This window comes from Hyperoodon ampullatus (assembly GCF_949752795.1).
Source record: "Hyperoodon ampullatus genome assembly, chromosome: 2".
NCBI classification, from domain to species: domain Eukaryota; kingdom Metazoa; phylum Chordata; class Mammalia; order Artiodactyla; family Ziphiidae; genus Hyperoodon; species Hyperoodon ampullatus.
The window spans coordinates 135,282,131-135,306,773 of record NC_136915.1 but is presented as its reverse complement, the minus strand read 5'-3'; the positions used below and the strand labels follow the sequence as shown (position 1 = coordinate 135,306,773).

Below are 24,643 nucleotides of genomic sequence, written 5' to 3'. Positions count from 1 at the left end.
TGCCACAACTACTGAGCCTGCGCTCTACAGCCTGCGAGTCACAACTACTGAAGCCTGTGAGCCACAACTACTGAAGTCCATGCACCTAGAGCCCGTGCTCTGCAACAAGAGAAGCCACCAATGAGAAGCCTGCACACCACAAATAAGAGTAGCCCCTGCTCACTGCAACTACAGAAAGCCCGCGTGTAGCAACAAAGACCCAACGCAGCCAAAAATAATATAAATAAATACATTTATTTTTAAAAAGTGGATGTATTAAAAAAAACACCAAAAGGTCCTACTGTATAGAACAGGGAACTATATTCAATATCCTGTGATAAACCTTAATGGAAAAGAATATGAAAAAGAATGTATATAAATGTATAACTGAGTCACTTTCCTGTGCAGCAGTAATTAACACAACACTGTAATTCTACTATATGTCAATAAAAAATACAATTTAAAAAAACTGCCATAAAAATCATCACATAAGGGGGACTTCCCTGGTGGTCCAGTGGTTATGACTTCGCCTTCCAATGGAGGGGGTGAGGGTTCAATTCCTGGTCGGGGAGCTAAGATCCCACATGCCTTGCGGCCAAAAATCCAAAACATAAGACAAAAGCAATACTGCAACAAATTGCATAAAGACTTTAAAAGTAGTCGACAGCAAAAAAGATCTTTTAAAAAATCACATAAATCAGAAACAAATGAAACATAATAAACTCCATACATTAAAAAAAAAAAAGAGCATGGGTTCTGGTCACATCCCAGCTTCCCACTTGGTTACAGCTGTGTAATTCTGGGCAACTCACATAATGTCTCCTCAGACTCCTCATCTATAAAATTGGGATGGTAATATTTCCCTACCTCATAGTGTTGCTGTAATCCATAAACACGGTTAAGTGCTTTGGTAAATGTTTGATGCTCTCTGGTTATTGTGAATTAAAATATGTCCATGGCTTCTGGCCATATGATTTATAATAGTTTGACAGTTAACCAAATGGTAAAACGATTTCATTTATTATTCCCATCTCTTTTTACCCCTTACCCTGTTTTGTTGTTTACGTATTCTCCCACCACAGAGTGTTAGTTCCAGGAGAGTAAAGGCTTTATTTTGTTCACTGCTGAAAGCAATAGCACCCAGCAAAGTACTGTACATATGAAGCCCTCAGTAAACACCAGCTGAATGAATGGTGCAAACTGTCACAAGGAAAAATACACCAAAACTTTCATTATAATAAAAAAGTATAGATAAATCTTTCTCTAATGGCTTCCAGTCAAGTATTTCAAAACACCATATGCTATAGTAAAAACATAAGTAATTTATTAAAATTTGAAGGCAAAAACATAATTTTAAAAGATTTAGACCTATGTTAGGCGTGATGGAATATGGATGCTTTCTGGAAATTCACAATCAGATCCAAGAGTCTCACTTTCAGAATGTTCTAGTAGACTGAGTTTACTTTTAGTTGTCTTTGATGAAACAGTCACTATTGTACAGAAATTTCTTAACAGAAATGTGTTTTTTCGAAGACTCACTTCTAATTGGTTCAGTAAGCAAAGAATTATTTTGCCCAATTCCTTTGCTTTTCTGCTTTACAGGTGAGTCAGAGCAGGAATGCAGGTCCTTCCCAGGTGGTTTCTTAGCAGAGTCGTTTTTGGTATATTATGCTTTGGTCATTTTCTCTGAAGAAGACCTGCTATTTCTAGGTAATTCCTCTTCTTTTCTTTGACTTCCAGTTGCAGAAATGACGTCTGCTGAAGAAGAACACGTTCTAGCATTGAAATCTTCAAAAGACTCCTGCCGCTGCTCTGGGACTATGACCCCCAGGTTGTCTTTGGAAGTTTCTAAGGCCTCCTGAGTAGAGACTGGGACATGGAAGGAGTCAACAGGCAAAGGAATCCCAGCATCACCTGTAATTTTCTGAAACTGGAGGGAAAGACAAAAGACAAGACAAAAATTCAGTGATGAACAAAGCCAACCATTAAAAAGTAGAGTTCAAAACTTCAATGTTACTCTGTGATCTTATTATTAACATAGTCAATTGATTATTCAGAAGATTTCAGAGCCAGTTTTTTTCTAATTATATCTTGCCAAGTGATTCTCAGCTTAACCTAGCTATCTATATCCAAGGCTATGTCTGCTACATTTTCAGACTTTGGTGATTGGGGTAGTTATTACCCATTTCCTTTCCCTCACTAAAATGAAACCCTACTCTGTAAGAAAATTAATTTCTTTGCTATCCTCCAGGCACAAGTAAACAGTGTATAGTTTGTGGCCAGACTGTGTTCTCAAGCTGTCAGTTCACAAGACCAGTCTGAGATTGGCTGAGCTGGGCAAAGGGGACACCAAGTGAGGCTGGAGGAAAAGCTCACAGGTTTTCCCTCCCATTCCCATGACCAGGTGAGTCAGTATAAGATCTTACGTATCAGCTATGTCAAGATTACTTATTATAAAAATTATATCAGTACGTGTACCTTCATTAGTGTTCCTTCATTGTAAGCTAACTGCATACAAATAGAAACCTAGATAAAATATGAATAGAACAGACATTTATACAATTTAAAATTTGGAATATTTTCTGTAATGTTTTCTTTCTTCATTAAGGAGAGTTTGCTGTAACTCCTACATTTTCTAAAGAACTTCCAGTTTTCTTATGTACAACAATACAGTATCATGAAATGGGCCCACATTTACTAATCTCAGATTTGGAGAGGACTCCAGAGTCTTCTAGCTCGCGAGCATGTGAACTATTAGAGACTGACCATTATTATTTTCTCTGTGATTTGGTCATTTCCTTTTTGCTAATCACTCTTAGAATCATTAAGTGCTGTCCTCTCCACTTACTTGGAGATTTTGCATTGGTCCTGGGGCACTCTGCTTTGATTCTGATTTTTCTTCTTCAAGTGCCTTCTTTTCTTCTTTAGGTGGACTACTAACAGTAGAATTCATCTGGGGACGACCTAGTAAATGAAAATCTGACTGATCTATACCAGCCATTGTGGCCAGCTGCCCAAGCCTGGACCAGAGGAGGAAAGGAGAAAAGACAAAGGTTATTATAATCACAGAAGAGCAATTAAGATTTCCTTAGAGCTACAATCATAATACTTCTAAAATCTTAAAAGCCAACATTCTACTCCAGACTACAAGCCTCTCTCTCCCCCAACTTCTCAGCCCCTTCCAGATTCATCCTCTAGGAGACATCGCACTGTCTCAGTAGCAGCTTCAACATGTACCATGCACCCCATCCACTGCCTGTCACACCTCCATTCCCACACTTCTTTACCACCTTTCCTCCAGTTTCCAAGAATGTGTTCGTTCCTTCCTTCCCAACACCAACGCCAATTCATTCACTAACAAAACACCACTCCATCAACTATCAATCTCCACTTCCCTCTTTCAGCAAAATTGCTCGCAGTTGAGAACCACTGACCTATATCTTCCCTGCAGATTAATAATAATTTTTATGTCTAAGACAAAAATAACTTTAATTCAAACTTATCAAACAAGCAAAATAAATGAAAGAGAGGAAAATTCTTATCCATTCCCGAATATTTTCAATGAAAACTGCCTTCAATTTAGTCTTTAGAAAAAACTGTACCTACTAATTACTCTGTCTACAGGTTACTCTTTTATAATGGGCTCCCCACTCTACCAAAGCAGGCTCCCCTATTTGCATTTCTTAAAAAATTTAATTCCTCATGTTAAAACGTCAACTATATTACCTATAATTACACTAAATTTGGCTAAATATGGCCACGTAAGTGATGAAAATTGCTCCAGTTCCTCAGCAAACTACCATTAGAGTTGCAAAGAGAAGAATGCCATGAAGAGAAATGAACTAACCCAGCATCTTTAAGGAAAACCAGGAAAGCATGGAACTTCTGAAAAGAATTCTCAGTGCTGCCCCAAACACCTTCATCATCCAGGATCATGCTTGTCAATGAGTGGGCATGAAGGGCTTCAGACAAAGAGAAAGTTGTATTTCTTAACTGGGCATTTTCATGTTCCAGCTATAAAAGAAGACTGAAAATGTCTGACATGACCTTTTCTCATTGTCGTCAAAAGTAGTGTTGTCTAGCTTCAAGGAACAAAGCTAAAACACTCAAAATGTAATTAATCTGTAATTAACCTAACTCTCCACCAGTAAAGACAGAGACCATATCACATAATAACCAAAACCCATAGGCACCCAACAAAGTTTCCTATATAACGCTTAGGTGGTATATAAATAAACCAAAGTTATCGTTTTATTAATGATCTTTCACAAAAGATCACATTTCTAACTGGTTCAATTCATAATGGAGCCTCATTCCACATTAGAAAATTACCTGCTTTAAGTTTCCCTTAAATTAGAAAGTGAATTATAGAATCTGATTGGAACAAAACATATTACAACTCTGCTGAATGTTAACAATTAACTTTAGTGAGCAAAATATCTAATGCTTACGTTAAAAAGTCTAAATCGGACTTCCTCGGTAGCGCAGTGCTTGAGAGTCCGCCTGCCGATGCAGGGGACACGGGTCCGTGCCCCAGTCCTGGAGGATCCCACATGCCGTGGAGCGGATGGGCCCGTGAGCCATGGCCACGGGGTCTGCGCGTCTGGAGCCTGTGCTCTGCAACGGGAGAGGCCACAAAAGTGAGAGGCCCGCGTACCGCAAAAAAAGAAAAAAAAAAGGCCTAAATCATACCCAACCCAATTTATTAAATGTACGATCACCAATATTTTCTTTGGCTCCTTCAAAATATTCACTCGTGTGCATTCTTCCCCTTCCGCTCATCACCTATGCACTTAAACCCCCCTATAAGCTCAACTCCAGTATTTCTCAGAAAGGCTGTTACGTTCATGATGCCCCTTTTGCCTTATATAAGCAGGTGCTCACCATTTATTGAATGAGTGTCCGCCAATCCAGTGGATGAACTTTGAAAAATTCCTCCCTATGCTCAACCTCTGATAAAGTATATTTAGATAGAACTTTTTAGATTATGCCCTGCTTTCATGCACATTACCTAATGTAATTCTTAGAGTATATATTTTTATCTTTCATTGCATTCTTAGAAGTTTTCCAATATCTTAAATTTATTTAAATCATTCACTTTCCTAATTCATTGCAGGGAGAGTCTCATCGTGTCTTTTATGCTACTGTATATACAGTATATGCACAAAAAGTGCTTTCTTGAATCAAAGAATCATGAACAGAAAATAAGCTAATGTCGTAAGAAAGCACACACACACACACACACACACACAAAATGAGATTTTCACATTTTTAAAAACATGCTTTCTGGAATATAGATCATATGATCACTAAATACCAGCAAATGCAAAAGTCCATATGATACAACCAATTTGCAACATATTACAGTTTTAAAGTTTACAAACTATGTGTATATGGCTTAAAATCAAATTGAAATAAAACCAAAACACTCCGAAAAGTATAAGAAATTGTTTACTTCATTGACTCATTTATCAGCCTTAAGTCTTATTACTCTTTCCTGCTTTAACTGCTTTAGGCACTCCTCCAGTTTTTCCTAAACAAACAGAGTAAATGTTATAACTAATTCATAGTATAATATCCAAAAGCCTTTCCAGCTATAGGCCTCGTCAGGTTTTAGGGGCAGAGCCAGAAGTGAACTCAGATTTTAGTCTGCTGCTGGTGATATCATACCATGCTAGTGAAATGAATGATCAAAATCTATCAAATTAACATAGTAAAGATTTATTTAAATTCCACTTTTTCCAGCATAAATTTGTGGCAGCCCACCATAAAAGGCATATGCGTATAACATAGCAAATCAGAAATAAATAGTTAAGACCAAGAAAGAAAAGTTCTATTTTTATTTGTGGGTCTCTTTATAGTAGGAAGTCCTATTAATGAACATGCTTAACATACCAAAATTGCATAATTGCAGACTCAAAAGCAGTGTTTTAAGAAGTAATCACTTTTTTTTTTTTTTTTTTTTTTTTTGCGGTACACAGGCCTCTCACTGTTGTGGCCTCTCCCGTTGCGAAGCACAGGCTCCGGATGCGCAGGCTCAGCGGCCATGGCTCACGGGCCCAGCCACTCCGCAGCATGTGGGATCTTCCCCGGACCGGGGCACAAACCCATGTCCCCTGCATCGGCAGCCAGGCAGACTCTCAACCACTGCGCCACCAGGAAAGCCCCAAAAGTAATCACTTTTAAAGCAATTTACAGTCAAGCACTGTTCCTGGAGTTCTCTGGGCATTAAATAAATCTAATCATCAAAACCCTAAGAGGGGGCTTCCCTGTTGGTGCAGTGGTTAAGAATCCGCCTGCCAGTGCAGGGGACACGGGTTCGAGCCTTGGTCCGGAGAGATCCCACGTGCCTCGGAGCAACTAAGCCCATGTGCCACGACTACTGAGCCTACGCTCTAGAGCCCCCGAGTCACAACTACTGAGCCCGCGTACCAGAACTACTGAAGCCTGCGCGCCTAGAACCCGTGCTCCGCAACAAGAGAAACCACCGCAATGAGAAGCCCACACACCACTACGAAGAGTATCCCCCGCTCGATGCAAGTAGAGAAAGCCCTGAGCAGTATCAAACACCCAGGGCAGCCAAAAATAGATAAATAAAATAAATTTATAAAAAAAAAGTAAGAGGAAAGAACAGTCACTAACTCCACGTTATTTTACAGATGAGGGAAACAGAGGCAGAGAAGTAGAGTACGTAGAGCAGCACAGCCAAGGTCACACCACTAAGTAGCAGAGCCACGAAGCTGGCTGCCATTCCTGCTCACGGAGGTGGTAGTCTTCCCATCCACCAAGGCCAATAAAATAAAATGAACACTGATAAACTCTCTTAGGAGTTTTAGGAACTAAAACACTTTGGTCCTTGAAGTGGGGACACTGCTTGCAATAGGCAGAATTCTAACAGAGCCCCTAACACTCCTACTTACTGAAGTACACAAACCTTCCACTTATCCAAACTCTAAATCTAGGTGCTGCAGTGAAGGGATTTTGCAGACGGAATTAAGGTTCAAAATCAGTTGATTTTTTTTAAGATAGGGAGATTATTCTAGGTGGATGGGACCTACTCAGGCACCCCATGAAAAGGACCTGAACTCTTCCTGAATTGAAGTACAAAAGGGACAAGAGGGAGACTCTCCATTGCCGGCTCTGAAGAAGTCCAATGCTGTGCCAGGGAAGGCAAGTGAGAGGCCTTTAGGAGGTGAGACTGTCCCCCGACTGACAGCCAGCAAGGAAATGGGGACCTCTGTCCTGCAACTGCAGAATCTGAATTATGCCAACAAGCCGAAAAAGCCTGGAGGCATTCTTTCCCAGACCCTCTGGATGCTAACACAGCCAGACTGACATCTTGATTTCAGCTCTGTGACCCACACAAACTATGGTGAACATCCAACTTTTGGGGCTCAATGTCTTACACTTAAATTTCATGTGCTTTAACACTCTCAGGAGGGAACTCACATGTTCCCGTGTGTATCTGAGCAGGAACCCAGTCATGCTGTGCCTGGACTTCTGACCTGCAGAACTGTGAGCTAGTCAAATAGGTATTGTTCTCAGTCAGTAAGAGTGTAGTAAAAGAATCAATATCCTACTCAACCTCCAGGTTCATGAACAAAATAAACGACTGTGATTGTTTTAGGCCACTGTTTCGGGGTGGTTTCTTATGCAGCGATAAACAATCAGAATTCCTATACTTATGAAAGCAGTACGGTATATTTATACCTTTCAACTGCTTTGAACAATCACTTAAAGAATGAGGAACTCTATTATATGCCATCATTGGGAGAGCAACTGGTATCACTTTCTGGAGAGTAGCTCTTGGTACCTAACAACAATCCTACATCAGGAGTTTACCCTAAGAAAATCAAAGATGTGGGCAAAGATGTATCTACCAACATGATGTCATAAGATTGTTTATAACCAAACCCTAGAAGAAAGCTAAGAGCCTCCAAATTGGGACTGGTTTAAATAAAAACAGCTCACCGTCTGAAGGAATGTGCTATGAAGCCACTAAGAAAAGAATGACAAGAGGTCTCAACCAGAGTTAATGAATGGGCTTCAGGAGTTCTACATTCAAAATATATCTGTGCGTTTTTCCTGGGAGATGATGCATAAGCTTAATCAAATTCTCTGATGTAGAAGAGTATTTAGTGACATGGCAAAATATTTCTGATACATTTTTAAGACAAAAGAGCAGATTAGGTGTGTGTACATGCAGAGGTGGCTTTTACTTCATTCAAGAACTTGTTCATTGTTTTCAAACATTTGCTCAATGAACATATATTTTTATATTCAGAACATGTTTGAAAAATTGAGAGTCTAAGAACTTCAAATTCTTTCATGTTTCATTACTAAAGCCAGTCAAGTTTTCAATGGGGAAAAAGGGGAAAAAATGGCAAAATTCCTCTACTTTTACTATAATGGTTTAATCAATCTTCTAAAACTGATTTCAAAGAAATTCTAAACAAATAAGCAAACAAACAAAAAACCCTCACCACGGTCAGAGGAAAGTAGACTAAAATTCCTGACTGGTTCTAAATAGCACATCAAAGTGCAATTACATGGAATAGTTTCTCCCTCTAATGGAGGGAATTAGAACACAGTGTTAAATTTTCGTGAAAAAGTGTACCCTCCTCCTACAAAGTATTCAGAATTCATGTCCCTTACATGGAAATATGGAACCAAAAAAGTTAGAAAGTAAAATTGCTTGATATTCTATTACTTAAACAAGACTAATGATAAGGCTTTGGAATAATTTTCCTTCCTGTCATCTGCTCTCCTTCCTCCCTTCTGTACACCGGCTAGGGTGATTTTTCTGGGACAAAGCTCCCATCATATTGGATATCAAATTTTATGTTCAACTTTTCTCCATTTAACATTGAAATCAATCATTTCTCATAGAATCAGGGGATTCATAACCTTGATTTTTTTGTGTGGACTACAAAATATTCCACTGAGTGGGTTTACTGGTTAAGCATTTTACACGTTTAAATTCTTTCCAACTTTTCAATATTATCAGACAAAATAACCGTTTTTATGCATGAAGGCTTTTTTCCATATTGAGAATAACGTTCTTACAATAAATCCATAAAAATGAGTTTGAGATCAAAGCAAATGAACATTTTTAAGGCTCTGAGGTACCAATCTCCAAACTTCTTTCCAAAAGATTTCTGAGATTTTACACTGCCATCAGCGATGTATCACTTGGTATATAACCTCTACTATAACTGTTGGCTCCCTTCCTCACTTAGAGTGCAAGTTATTTGAAGATAGGGGGTGTATTTTATTAAGTGTTTATCCCCAGCACCTGTACCTAGCACAACGCAGACGGTCAATAAATAATTGCTTAATAAGGAAAATCCCTGCCAATACAAGATGTACGTGAGTGAAAGACAGACTGTGTGTTTTTCTCTATCTGGACAGATGAAAACTTGTCATCTTCTTTAATGTGCATTTTTTTTGCTTATAATTAGTCATTAAATTTCTCTTTTAGATTATATTGTAAAAATTCAGATTCTCTGAGGCCAATGGGCCTGGCACTACCCATTAGCTATATAACCTTGGACAAGTTCTATAACTCTAGACCTCAACTTCCTCATCTATAAAATGGAGATAAGCTCCCATATGACAGAGCTCTTGTGAGGATTACATGAGTTAAAACACATATAAAATTAGAAGAGTGCTTGGTACATAGAATATGTGCAATTAATGCTGAATGAATGAACATGCAAATGCAAACAGTAGTGAAGGGCTTAAAATGAAATGGTCTCAACCCACTCCCACATCCAGCACTCAAGAAGCGACCGATTCTTTACGCAGGTTTTTAATTGTAAAATACGGTATGTGTACTGAGAAGTGCACAGAACAAAACTGTCAATGTGACAAATAAAAAGAGTATACTTACATAAACAGTACTCGAATCTGAAACTATTGATACTTTTCAGCATCGCAAAACCCCCCCCATATCCTTTTCTTATCACAAGCTCCTTCCCTCTTCCCAGTTAAACACCATCCTCACTTCTTGACAATCATTTCCTTTAACCTGTATGCATCCCTAACAAAAGAGTTTAGTTGTGTCAACATCTAACTTTATGTAGAGGATCATAGTATATGAAGTCTTTTCTATCTTATTTCTTCCTCTCAACATTGGTTTAAAAAATTCATCCACATTGCTGCCTGTAGCTCTAGTTCATTCAATTTTATTGCTGGATAGTTTTCCCACTGTACGAATACACATCATTTATTTAATTTTTGACTCTTAATGGACATTTGGTTTGTTTTCAGTTTGTGCTAATGCAAATCATAGACAGGGATCCTGCTGTACCCGTTATTCTGGTGCATTTACACAGGGCGGGGGTGAGGGCTGCTGGCTCACAGGCTATTTATATACCTTCAGTTGATGGAGAGTGCTAAATTCTTTCCAAAGTAGTTGTGTCGATTTATACTCCAGTATAAACAGGGTAGAAGATTCCCATAGTACTTCAGGTCTACAATACCTGATACTACCAGACTTTATTTATGTATTTGTCAATCTGATTGGCATGTAGTTTCCTTGGTTTTGACTCACTTTTCTCTTATTACTTAATGAAGTCGTACACTTTTCTGTGTTTACTGGCTGTATGGATTTCCTTTTTTATGAGGTTTACGTCAACTATTGTTATTTTATTATTATTATTTATTATTATTTATTTATTTTTGGCTGTGTTGGGTCTTCGTTGCTGCATGCAGGCTTTCTCTGGTTGCGGCGAGCGGGGGCTACTCTTCATTGTGGTGGCTTGTCTTGTTACGGAGCACAGGATCTAGGCACGTGGGCTTCAGTAGTTGTGGCACGTGGGATCAGTAGTTGTGGTTCGCAGGCTCTAGAGCGCAGGCTCCGTAGTTGTGGCGCACGGGCTTCGCTGCTCCGCGGCATGTGGGATCTTCCCGGACCAGGACTCGAACCCGTGTCCACTGCCTTGACAGGCAGTTTCTTAACCACTGCGCCACCAGGGAGGTCCAACTATTGTCATTTTGAATTCTTCTCCATTTCCAAGTAATACTCTCACATGACTATTTTCTCACTAAATCGGAGGCATTATCTGTTCACTTTCTGAGTTACTAACAAGTAAGGGTTTAGTTCCTCTACACTCTTTCCTACATCCACACTGCTCAGTAAAGTTATGTCATCATGAGTTATTCCACTGCTCATGATCTCTTTCACTTGTAGTGATACACTTAAAAACCTACATTGTTGATCAACTAGAAACTCTCTCAATGTCACGCTTTGTAAAATGAGGACATTCATACCATCTTCCCTTTTTTCTACCTCCTGTCTACCTTCCAAACCTAGCTTTTACGTTGTCAAAGTTGAAATTTATATTCTATGTGCAGTTAAGTCTTCTGTTATTTGAGAGTCAGTACGGAGTAAGGTTTAAGAGAACAGGCAGAGAGCCTAAACTCAAAGCCTCGATCCAACCTTAAATTAGGCACAGCCTAAGGCAAGCTCCTTCCCTGTCTTAGCTTCCTGTTCTCAAAAGTAGGAATGATATTAGCACCAACCTCATAAGGCTATTCAGAGGATTCAATGAGTTAATATATGCAGAAACACTTAGAGCCTAATATATACTAAATACGTACTAGTACACAATACATTTCAGTACATACCAAGTTAATACTAATACACACTAAGTAGAGCTTACTTTAGTTATTTGTGGTTACATGCAAGTTGACAATAAAAGCTGCAAACCAAGACAGTATTGCCATTATTACAATTAAATTAATATTGCCCACTGCAGATGTACTGTGTCTCTGTGTATAGACTATACCTCGTTCCATACTGGGCAGGTGTCACTGCCCTTGTGCAGGGTGACCACATACCCCAAGCCGCCTTGGGCTGTTCCAGTTTATACCTGTTGTCCTGATGTCACAGCATTAGAGCGCCTCCTTACACTACTGAAGTTTAAGGAGTTTGGACAAGTTCTGGTTTGGACAACAAATTAGATAGGTGGTCATTACCCCCTGTGTGTCACTGAAAAGGGGGACATCTATAGTGTCAAGTTTAAGTGGATTCTTCCCTTCCTCACCAATAGTAGGTTAAAAATCAACCATAGTTTAGTTTGCTTCAGGTTTATGTCCATATAGCCTTTTCTCCTCTGGAGTTCAAGTTCCTTCTCCTCTTCCTCCCCCTCCTCCCTTCCAACAGTGCCTAATACCTAGTAAGTACAATATGCCTCAAGGTGTTTCTAAGCTCTCAATCAGACAATCAATAGAAGCCTCTCCACCCTAGACTAGCTGCAATCTGCACTGAATCCCCTATTACCTTCCTTCTTGGTTTATTGCCTCATTTTGCTGGATTATTTTTATAAATAACTTAAGGTGTAGCACAGGAGGTAAAATTTTCAAATTTCTTTGTGTACAGAATATCTTCTTCAGCCTCCACTTATGACTGATAGTTTGGCTGGATACAAACCCCTAGGGTGAAAATTATGTGCCTGAAAAACTTTGGAGGTATCTTTCTAATGCCTTCCAGGATCCATGGTGCTGTTGACAAGTATGATAAAGTCAGATATTAACTTTTTTTTTTTATTTGCGGTATGCGGGCCTCTCACTGTTGTGGCCTCTCCCGTTGCAGAGCACAGGCTCCGGATGCGCAGGCTCAGTGGCCATGGCTCACGGGCCCAGCTGCAGCGCGGCATGTGGTATCTTCCCGGACCAGGGCACGAACCCGTGTCCCCTGCGTCGGCAGGCGGACTCTGAACCACTGCGCCACCAGGGAAGCCCTTAAGTTTTTTTTTTTAGGTGACCAGTAGGTTTCTCTCTGGAATGGATGTATCATCTCAGTATTTTATTCTATTTTATTTTTTCAGTATTTTAAAGTTTCATGATGAAGGGTGCCTAGGTATGAGTCTATTCTTGCTCATCTTGCATAACTATTTTCAATCTGAAACCTGATGTCTACTTTCAGCTGTGGGGAATTTTGTTGCCCTTTGACAGCTTCCCTCCATTTTTTTTCTGGGTCTGGAGTTTCTAATAGTAACATGTGGGATCTCCCAGATGCAGCCTCTCTAACATATTTCTATCACATTTTCCATTGTGTGTTTCTTTGTTATATACTGCGAAATTTTTTAAATTCCTACTGAATTTATTTCAGCAACCATATTTCCATTTCCAGGAGACCTCTCTTGCTTTTGGACCATTCTCTTTTTCATTAACACCCTAGTCTTATTTTATAGTTGCTAGCTCTTTTTAAACCTCTCTCAGGATACTAATTAGGGTTTTTTCTTTTTTTTTTTTTTTTTTTTTGCGGTACGCGGGCCTCTCAGTGTTGTGGCCTCTCCCGTTGCGGAGCACAGGCTCCAGACGCGCAGGCTCAGCAGCCATGGCTCACGGGCCCAGCCACTCCGCGGCATGTGGGATCTTCCCGGACCGGGGCACGAACCCGTGTCCCCTGCATCGGCAGGCGGACTCTGAACCACTGCGCCACCAGGGAAGCCCGGGTTTTTTCTTAAATTATTTTGTTCCCTAAGTTGTCCCTGGTCCTACTAGGATATGTTTTCACTCTTTTTCCCCCTCTCTAATGTTGTAAGCTTTACTCAACTATCAGGCAACTGACAGTTATTTTCTATTTAAGAATGAGTGCAGAAAGCTCCCTGAAGTCAACGATTGATTGGCTTCTTATGCAGGAAAAAGCGGGGAGTAACTGTAACAGGATCCCCCCCAAACACAATTTTCTAGGGTGTAAAAACTCACACTAGCTGCCCTAGATCTCGCCAGTTTCACTGTTTTCAAAATGAAATCATCTCATTTCAGGAGTGTGAGGGCGGGGCTGGGAGTCCACTCCTCCAAACACAACCCTTCAATGAGCTCCCCTATTTCAGTCACACTTTTAACTAACTCCACCCTCTCTCCTACATGCGCACCTGAGCATGGGGCTACTTCTGCAGGTGGGGTCAGAATCCTCCTCAGTTGCAGGTGGTCCCTGTGCCTATTCTAGGTGATGCTTTTCCTCTGTTCTACTGCTTCAGTTTCACACTCTCCCACCTGTCTTCCGTCTTTCAAAACTATGTTGAAATCTCTTGATTGTTGTGGCCTTATATACTTAAAACACTTTGATACCATCATTGTAGTGTCCTGTCAAAACGCAGAAGAGCTAAAAGGGTTCTCAGTGCATTCTGAATCTGCTATTCTGTGATCCCAGTGTTTAAACTTCTTGGTCTTCCCCTGTGTCTATCATTGCTTTTAGAAATACAATCTCCTGGTCTACTCGTGAAGGAAATGAATACACCACATCTAAAATGACAAGGAATGCAGGTTAGATGCTCTAGGGTCTTGTCAGACTCTGCCATTTACTAATAAACCACTTACGTGCTACAAATTGTAGGTGCTCATTTATAAAACAAAAGGGGGTAAGACTACATGAACTATAGATTTGTCCTACTCTAACATTTCATAATTTTCTAAGTTCTTTTCTTAAAATTTCTCTATATTATCATTAATTTTCATTAAAAAACAAAAATCTAACTTTCTCTTTTGAAAATCAAAGAGTAATTCCCGTAGTCCTACAATAATGGGATAATTAGTTCTGAAACCTGTCAAGTTTCATGTTTCATATGAAAAGAAAATCATATTAAATAATTTTTAAAAATTAAACATGGACTTTGTAGCACAAAGACAAGGTCCCCCCCAAATGGTGTTCCTTTATTTACTAGAAATGTTCAGCTCTGCAGTAAAGTTGAAATAAAATAAATATATTATTTTTGAGGTGCAAAAATTTCTTATGAAAATCAATTTTTCTTTTCTGTCCATACAAACAAAAGTATGGAATGACATTAGAGGTCAGGTTTATTTGGTAATATAATGTAGCTTCTTGATATTTTTTATTTTAGGAAAGGAGAATATCAACATCAAAACATTTTTCAACTTTACTTTTATTTAAAATAAGGCCATATTTTCCTCTTATAAAAAGAGAGTTCAACTAGAACTGTCAATTTTCTCATCTGTAAAACAAGAGCACTGAATCAGCTGACTATATTCATTCAGAACTCAATTTCCTTATCTTATGATCACTAAGGTTCTCCCTAAATCTAATACACTAAGGTTCTAGGGAAAGGAAAATATATTACTAACGACATGTTTTGATTTTTATTTCTTAGAGTTCAAATGTCCACCATTCACCTTGGTCTAAGCTTAAGGAACCATTCAAGGGGATACAATGCAGATGGGAGGGGAAAACAGAAACCTCACACAAGCTGTGCAGTGTTGCAATCAGGCTTCCATTTGAAAAGTAATCTTCTCTATAGCTTTAAAGTGATAACTTTGTACCTGCAATGCTCTTGTTTCAAACGGATTTTCTCTGGCTCTTCCTGAACACTTTCTGAGGAATCATCGACCTCTTTGATTTCTGAGGAGGAAGGACTCTCTACTGTCACAAGTCACAGGAAATTCTGATGGACATGAGTGTCACAAGAAGAAGATAGGAGACGACAGAGTTGTTAAAGCGCAAAGAAAGAAAACAAGATTGTATAAAAGATAACACAAGCCAGATACAGAATATCCAAATATTAGAGGACATTTAACAAAAGTGATCTGAGATATCATTATTTATAAATGTCTCTCACTGCTCCTTAGTCTAAAACAGGCAATGACTAAGTAAAAGTACAGGAACTTATTTTTGCTATGTTACTCTACAGACCTCTGTTGTACATGGTTAGGATTAGTAATGGGAATTGCCCATATTATTTTATTAAGTTTCTTTCACAGAAGCCAAGTGACGATCCAAGGTAAACATTTTTTCTCAGATCAACTTTATACTGCAAATGAAAAATTTATTCTTCACCATCAGACAAAAACAGTCTGGAAGAAAATGTAGTTTTTCATAGGAAAATACATCAGTTAAGGGACTGATGAATAATCAGAAAGTCAACATATCTAAGCTGTGAATAATAGACATTAGAATTTAAAAAACTAAACCACATACACATACATAACTAAAACTGACCCATCAAAAATTTCATCTTCTCACCACCCTTAAGCCAAAACTAGGGTAACAGTAATACAATTCTCCCATCAAGCTTCACTGCCACTGCAATGTTGTTCAATAGGACATTTCCAAACATTTTTAAATGGATCTGGCCACAACCCCATAAAAGTCTACAGATCATAAAGAAGCGTGCTGGGATTATATAACCACGCAGAAAACAAGTCACTAGGACATCATTTTGACAACAAGCAGCAAACCCTGCAGCATAGGAATACCCTAACGGGACAATGAGGTGCATACCCCTCTCTCTGGGCATACGAGGGCAGGACTGACACCCAAGATGCTCTTCTCTCAACCTCAGCAGTGGTGCCTTTCACAGAGCAACTATGCAGTCTCCCAGTACCACTGGGAAGGAGAATCTGATACTGACAGTATTAGCTTGCCATGAGGCCATAAGCGAGGGAATGTGTGTGGCCTTGGTGAGGGAGCAGAGGTTTGGGAGATGTTGCTTTATATTGGCTTTCAGATCAGGAATTTGTACATATAGCCTGCAAACAACGTTTCCTGAAAACGTGAACATTCTTGAGTATGACAGCTCCATGTGAGGGGTCAGAAATGGCAGTCAAGTTCGTTTCACTGGGTAACAGCTGATTTGCAGACTGGAAAACAGGCTTCCTTGTTTACAGACATAACCACAAGGCTGCCAGTTGTGTGCCAAATCCACACAACTACACAGTTGCATTGGGAGATCGACCAAACGTGTTTTACATGGATTTATTTCTGAGAGGAAAATGCTTCTTGTAAGGCTCAGTCAGTTTAAAAAGCAAGAAGAATGACCGTCCACCTTTCCCAATTCAAGCCCTATATATCATAAATATGACAGCTAAACACCAGCAACTGATTACATACATCACGAGCTTTGATGAATGGAAAGCCCCTAAAAAGATATCAACAAAACGAAGTTAGATCTTCATGTAAATACATCACCAGTTAAACCCAGTTAATACAACTATTTAGTATTATGTACGGTATCCATACAGAATTGTGTATAAAAATAAATAGGCTCAAAACAAGGACCTGGAGGGCTCTGCTACGGAGAAAACAGAACAGTATTCAGCCGACTGGCTCAGTACTAACTCTCTGAACTGCTGAGAGACCCCTTCAGTTCCTATGTTCAGGATGGTTGAGATTTCAGTCTCACTTCTTTAAATGGTGATATTCATCGTTCTCTAATTTACCACCCTGTGTGACGAGGATGGACCTGTGATTAAGTGTCTCAGGAAGAAGATAGGAAACCACAGAGCTGTTAAACTCAAGTGCAGAGACTGGAGATTCAACACTGTAGTTTATGCAACAGCAATTCACATTATCATTTGCAAAAAATTAGTCAGTTGTCCAATGGGGATTATAAACATCCATTTAACATGAGCAACTGAACAGATATTTTACACAGTAACTACTTCAAGTACTATTTAAAATCAATTCTCTTTGTTTTCTTAAGCAATTGTTAATCCCCAATTTCGTGAATACTACCAAGTAAGTCACCTGAACATCATCTAGAGCAATCTATTTCACTTAGCAAGCCTAAAGCTATAGTTCAACCATTTTATTTACTGTTCTGTGACAAAAATTACTACGAACAGCTATCCCCTGGATAAGAAATCAGGTACAGCTAGTTTGACTCACTAAATCTGATTTACTGAGTTAATAAGCCAGTTGATTTAGAATTGGTCTAATGCATATTTTTCATCCATTCTGCATTGAACTATTTCCCATGCCTACAATGTCTTTTTTCCCATTCGTACATATCGAAATGCCTACTTCTGTGCTGTAGGGCTTCGCTCAACTACACCTGCCTTTAATGAAACTTTTCTCACATGCACAATTGGTGATAATTTTAGTCTCCTCAAGACTCCCACGGGGTTACCTCTGTTGTGACACTTGAGAAACAACTTGAAACTCCCAATTACTTTTTGTTTTTCTTCCTTAGAGGGCTCATTAGGCAGAAACCATGTGTGAGTTACCGTTTTTCCTCTATAGAAAGCACCAGAGAGCACCCACATAATAGAAGTTCCAAAATAAAGAACTCTGAATGACTGAAAAAGACAGGGAATGCAAGCAGGTTACCTGTTGCTTTTTGCACGTTCTGCAGTAGCCATGGCCGGAAACCAGACACACCAGGTGGTAGAGGTTCAGGACCCTAACATTCTTTACCAGCAGAGTGTTTCCTTCCATTACTTGCAGGTTGCCTTGTGGCCAAGCCTGTGTTTGACAAAGCATGAAAAGAAGGAATCAAGATGCACCAAAGGTCTCCAGAGCAACTGTCACACGTGTACGCTTTGAAAGGAATCAAACAGGCACTTGGCAATGATGCCAAGCCCACTAAAAAGAGGATCGTTTTGTACAAAGGTTTTACATAAGCCAGCATTTTTAAAAAATACAAGTTCTCTACAGTAACAAGTTATTTTAACTAAAACAAAAGTATTGAGATGTGCAGAAATGAAAAATATTTTTTTTAAAAAATCCCAAAGTATGATACCTTTTATGTGTCATGCAGAAACACTCAAGTTTACTGAATCTTAGAACACCTTTGGCATTTCTGAATCTCAAGGACACAGAAACACAGATACACCCATGACTTCTGCCAAACAGAATCTTCAAAAGTAGGCCAAAATTTAAATTTAAGATGAATTTTTCTATGTAAAAACAATACAAGTTATAAGGCTGCAAGTTGCTGGGGGGTAGGTGAGTCAATGTTACCCTCCTATAAGCCTGTCAACCTTCACTGCTCCTTTGATTTCATATAGAAAACACACAAAAAAACAAATGAAACCCACTGGATAAAAGAGTGAAATGTGGAGACTTATCCTATATTTCAGTGGTACAGAGGCAAGTATCTTTATATGAAACATTTGGTTGCAAAAACTAGACCTACGTGTTCATATTTTACTTAGAACAAGCCATATATTAAAATTCACATTTAAATATTTAATTTGAATTTACTGAAAACAAACATCATAGGTTAAAATGGTTATATTTATCCTTCAAAGCTACTATATTTTATGTTATTTTATTTATTTATTTTAATAGATCTTGATTGGAGTATAATTGCTTCACAATTCTGTGTTAGTTTCTGTTACACAACAAAGCGAATCAGCCATATGCATACACATGTCCCCATATCCCCTCCCTCTTGAGCCTCCCTCCCACCCCTCTAGGTTACCGCAAAGCACCAAACTGATCTCCCTGTGCTATGCTGCTGCTTTCTACTATATTTTAGCAGCATTAGGATGCAGGGTAAAATGGAGTGTATGCAGTAATATAGGACAAATATTTCATAGAGAGTAGCTTATTGACAATCACCACATGATCCTGTGTGATTTACATGCCTCTTAAAAAAATACAGGAGCTCAGTTCATTTTGTGCTATTTCATTGTGTTTTTTAACTTAATTACCATCAAAAAATGTTTGTATGCATGTGGTTTGTATGTGTATACCCTTCCTTTACTTTCAGAAACTAATGCAAATACATTTGTATTAAAAATTTTTTTAATTACACTTTTCTTGTTAGGAGATAAAAAAATTTCTAATAAAAGTTCCCATCTCTTTTTAGGCATACATAATTACAATATAAATGTGACACAATTCACACCATTATTTCACCCCTATACTCACCTGGATCTAGGTATATACCCAGATACTGATTAGGCTTACCTCTATGTCTCCAAATAACTGAGGCAAACACACAAAAAAAAGCCCAAGAAATAAAATTACTCTTAAAATAGCTCAATGAGCTTGTATACTTCAGTTACATTTCCACTTTGTTTAATCATGCTAAAGATAAAAAAATGTTTGACTGTTTTCTTCTCATTCCATGATGCCCTATTATTCTGTACTAATTTTACAGAATTCCTAATATGTTTTACATATACATGTTTTATTTATATATATTTCCATTTCGAATATCATAGCAAAAGTCAACTTAGCTATTTTAAGAACGCTTTACATATGATATAAATTTTTAATAATAATATCTAATTAGTGTGATATCACAAATCTTAACTTCTTTGTATGTACTATTTGATTCTTAAAATATCACTCTCTTGAAATAACAATTGGCAGACAATCATAAGCTTTTTTTTGACTTCATAAACACTCTTAACAACTTATTTAATACACTATTTCCAATTTTTCACCAATTTAAAAAATTGACCAACTCAATGAAACCTTGTGAATACAATGTTAAAAAGTATAACTAGGAATCATAGAATTTAAATTTAGTGTGAAAAGATAAGAATGGCAAATTATATTGAAGCTATGTGGAATTATGTTTATAGACAGCAGGAAGAGAAAATAAAATGTAAATATTGCTTGATAGGATAATGGGATTAGAGGTGGTCTTTTACATTTTTCATTTTTATGCTAATACAATACCTTTATAAAACCCACAAATCTTCAAACAACACATTTTTTTTAAATTGTGGTAAACTACACAAAACAGAAAATTTATCATTTTAACCATTTTAAAGTGGACCGTTTAGTGATATGAAGTCAACAAATTTTTAAAACTTTCAGAGGGCACCTGAATAAAAGATCTGTTGTCCGTTGGTGATTTTAATGTATCTGGTATATAACTCAACTCACCACAAAACTCTTCCTGGGAAATTGGCAGATCATAAACATAAAAAATTTATTTTGCTTTATATTAAACCTTATTGTTTTGCTGTTTCAAAATTCAAATTTACTCACAAGAAACAGTTTCATATTAGATTTGGTTGCACAAATGGTGCTCCTGCTATTCATTCTTATCACCAAAAATAAAAAAAGACTATTTGTGACTAACGATTATATGTTCCAGAAAATAAAAAGTTAAAAGGTTTTCAATCTGCCTATCTGGGAACCTAAATTAAATCATCACACAACATTTTCAAAAACAGAAAAGCCATTTGATTTGACTAAAAACTTAGTTTTAAGATGGCAGAAAGTACCTTGATAATTTTCTTTTAAGAAAGAAAGAAAAACAAACCATTAAAGAGAAATTCTTCCAAGAGAACTGAAACATGTTATATACCTCTGACTTGGCACTCCTTCCATCTGGAGAACTTTTCTGGTAACTGTTTTCATCACAGAATGATCTAAAGTAAAATGAATTGAAATTAGAGTAATTATTTCCCAATGAGTGGCTATTTCCATTTAAAACCAAAAGCCAAATAATTATTGCTTTTCCCATAAATTTAAATATGAAATCTACATTATGTAATTATACACTTATTTCCCCCTTTGTGTATTCTAATTTCTTCCTCAGAAACCTAAGATACCATCTTGCAGACTGCCCACAGTGGCTACTATTTTGGCAGCAGCAAGGTCAACTTTAAACATTTTGCATCTAAAGTGGCTTTGGATACCTTTGGATAGAAAGTACAGTCTGAGCACCGTCCAGACACTTAGATACCTAAAGGCATCTAAGATATCAAACCAGGGCATCTAAGATAACAAACCAAAGTCCTGATATTCTCTCAAAAGCTGCTCCTCCCATCAGCCCCCTTTTTCTAAGTGATACCACCCAGTTGCACACATAATCATCAACGACTTGTCTCCTTGTTACTATTTCCTTCATACCTCACATCACATCTAATGTGTAATAGCTACATCCTCAAAACACAACCTGAATTCAACCACTTTTCACTTGCTGCAAACTTCAACCTAACCTAGGCCATAAACATCTCTTATTTGGAGCACTGTGATAGTCTCCTAACTGGTCTCCTTGTTCCTCTTCTTTATACTCCCAAGTCCCTTCTCTATACCAGGTCACCTTATTCAGATATGACTTAGATCATGCCTTTTCCAGTTCAAACCCTCTACTCATTTAGAATAATCCACATCTTTACTCTGGCCTTCAAGACTTTACAAGAGCAGACCCCTGGCTAGCTCCTTGACCTCATGTCATACCACACTCTTCTTCACTCAGTACTCTGCCCAGATTGGCCTCCTTGCTTTTCCTTAAATACTCCACCCATCTACATGCCCACATACTCATTGCCCCCTTGTCCTGGAATGTGCTTACACCAGCTCTTCCATGGCTTGCCGCTCTCTTCATTCAGGTCTCCGTTCAAATGCCACTTCTCCAGTGAAGCTGTCCCTTAACATACCTGTCCAATGGAGTCCTACCTGCCCCCACTCACTCTCCTTACATTAAGATATTTTTGCACTTCCTACTCTCTAAAATTATATTACTTATCTGTTTACTCATTTCTAGCTGAACTCCTTCACTAGAATGTAAGCTCCATGAGGGCAAGACTTTTGTCTGTCTGGTTCACTGCTTTATCCGTAGTGCCTAAATCTGCATCTGGCACACAGAGGTATTAAAAAAATTACTTGTGAAACTGACAAATGAATAAAGTGCTCCTTTCAAGAATTCAGAGGTTGCACAAGAAGGAAATAATGCTCTTGGTGGAAGCAGGCTTAGTATCTAGGTTCACCTCTATTCACAGTAGAGATAAGAAAAATTTACAGGTATAAATCACTTTAATTAGAAAATTATCTGCTAAAACCATAAGGGAAGTACAACTTTAGAAAAGTACCGTTTTCTAGGATACAAATAATAACAAATTCAAACAATGTGTGAATAGAGAATACATACTAAAAACCTATCATGAAATTATGATGGTCAAGAACTCTCACAGTAAAAGGTCAGACAAAAACCAGAACAAATGATCATGAATTCTAGTAGTTCTGGGGCTGAACAACCTACTCATTTAAACAAAAGGGGTCATCGCAAAAGCACAGGTATTAAAAAATATTACATGAAAGGAAACTATCATGAGTCATTTACTGAAGTGTTGAGTGGACCATCCCATTAAAATAACTGGGGTCTTTCAACACCCCATGACATACAGAAATAGCAAGTCAGACGTATGGATCTGACAGGATATGATACAACCCTTACAAACTCTCACTACAGAAGAATGGACACACGGTGTAATTAACCAACTAGCCAAATTAATACAAACAGCCAGTAAACCTCACCAGTAAATCAAACGAATACAAAACAAAACAAAATGTGGTTATTCTCCTATCAGATTAAGCCAAGATTGTGTACGAAAAGTCTTTAAAATGTCTATACTCTTTTGATCCAACAACTCTCTTTCTACGAATTTAACCAAAAGAAATAGTCAGAGATATAGGTAAGGATATATATCAGAGTACTATTTGTAACTGAAAAACTGGACATACCTTTTATACAAGATTGGGTAAGCTATGTGTACTGTGGCATATTCATATAATGGAACACTGAAGGGTCACCAAAAAAATGATGCAGTAAGGCTTCCCTGGTGGCGCAGTGGTTGAGAGTCCGCCTGCTGATGCAGGGGACACACGTTCGTGCCCCAGTCCGGGAAGATCCCACGTGCCACAGAGCGGCTGGGCCCGTGAGCCATGGCCGCTGAGCCTGCGCGTCCGAAGCCTGTGCTCCGCAACGGGAGAGGCCACAACAGTGAGACACCCGCGTACCGCAAAAAAAAAGAAAATAAAATGATGCAGTAGATGCAAATTTACTGACTTGCTAAGATGGTCATACTGAATTAACTGAAAAAAGTTATAAAATTTGGATTAATCCCACTTGCATAAAAAAGGGAGAGGTACTCATTTTTGTAGTCTTACAGTTTTTTAAAAGTGCTACCAGCCAGTGTTTGTGAGAGGCAGGCTTCACATCCACTCTTGGGGTGGACTACAAATTGGCATAGACTTTTTGGGTGGTAATTTGGCCATGTGTATCAAAAGTCTTAAAAATATGTCACACTTAGTCATTCCACTTGTAGTACCTTATTCTACAGAAGCAATCCCGATGGACACAGAGACGTATATACAATGTATTCACATTGTTTGTGACAGGGAAAAGCAAACTGTCTAAATCTAATTGCAAATAATTGATTAAACTATGGGACATCAATAGGATGGAATACTACATGATGCCTCATTAAGTGAAAAAAGCAGGAATATGAAATAGCAAGTATACTACAATTCTATTTTTGTAATCCCTAAGTGTACAAATATATTTATAGAAAACAATAAAAAGACTGAGAATATATACACCAAAATGAACAGTGATTTATGTCTGGGTATTAAATGTATAGGTAATTGTTCTCTTGTTACTCTGTATTTTCTGTAAAGTATATATGTAACTCTTAGAGAAAGTTTAAAAGCAACATAAAAACGATCAGAAAAATGAGGCCTTAAAAAAATCCTATCACAACAGTATCATGCCAAAAGCTAAGCATATATTATATTAAAAATTCAATATTTTCCATTTTAGAATTTACCTCCAAGCCATAAATCCTCACTAAGAGATTCTGCAAAAGCACGAGCACCCAGGTCACCAATGAGCTTGTTGCAGTTCAGAGTGATGCGCCTCAAACCAGGCATACAGTCAAGATCAGGTCTCCTGGAACGAAGACTCTCAGCCCAGGTTGCTTCATGCCTTCTGATAGTCTGATACTGCAAAGATTTAACGGGACGAAATTGGGATGTTTCAATAAGGAAACAGGGTGTGCCTACTGAGTATGGCTTATTATGTCAGAGATTTACACACACACATATCAAGCATATATGCCAGGAGAGCCAAGCTGAGAAATTAAATAGTCAGTTCTGCTTTACGAGTCCAGTGACCCACATTCTAGTCGGTCAGTGATTAGATTCCAGCCACTGGATGACCTGTTTATG

The 24,643-nt window shown here is 38.2% G+C and overlaps 1 pseudogene across 1 annotated transcript in view; it reads right to left on the bottom strand.

Annotated features, from left to right (window-relative positions):
* Positions 1–1,281: 1,281 nt before the first annotated feature.
* LOC307065537 (centrosomal protein of 78 kDa-like) overlaps positions 1,282–24,643 on the bottom strand; it is a 38,533-nt pseudogene continuing 15,171 nt past the window's right edge. Inside the window, exons 7-15 of the transcript in view lie at positions 24,244–24,418; positions 18,053–18,187; positions 16,807–16,862; positions 15,268–15,389; positions 5,435–5,512; positions 3,827–3,993; positions 2,828–2,999; positions 2,458–2,505; positions 1,282–1,909 (exon numbers count right to left, since the gene is read on the bottom strand). The product of the transcript in view is annotated as a centrosomal protein of 78 kDa-like (transcript). The remainder of the gene's footprint in view (positions 1,910–2,457; positions 2,506–2,827; positions 3,000–3,826; positions 3,994–5,434; positions 5,513–15,267; positions 15,390–16,806; positions 16,863–18,052; positions 18,188–24,243; positions 24,419–24,643) is intronic.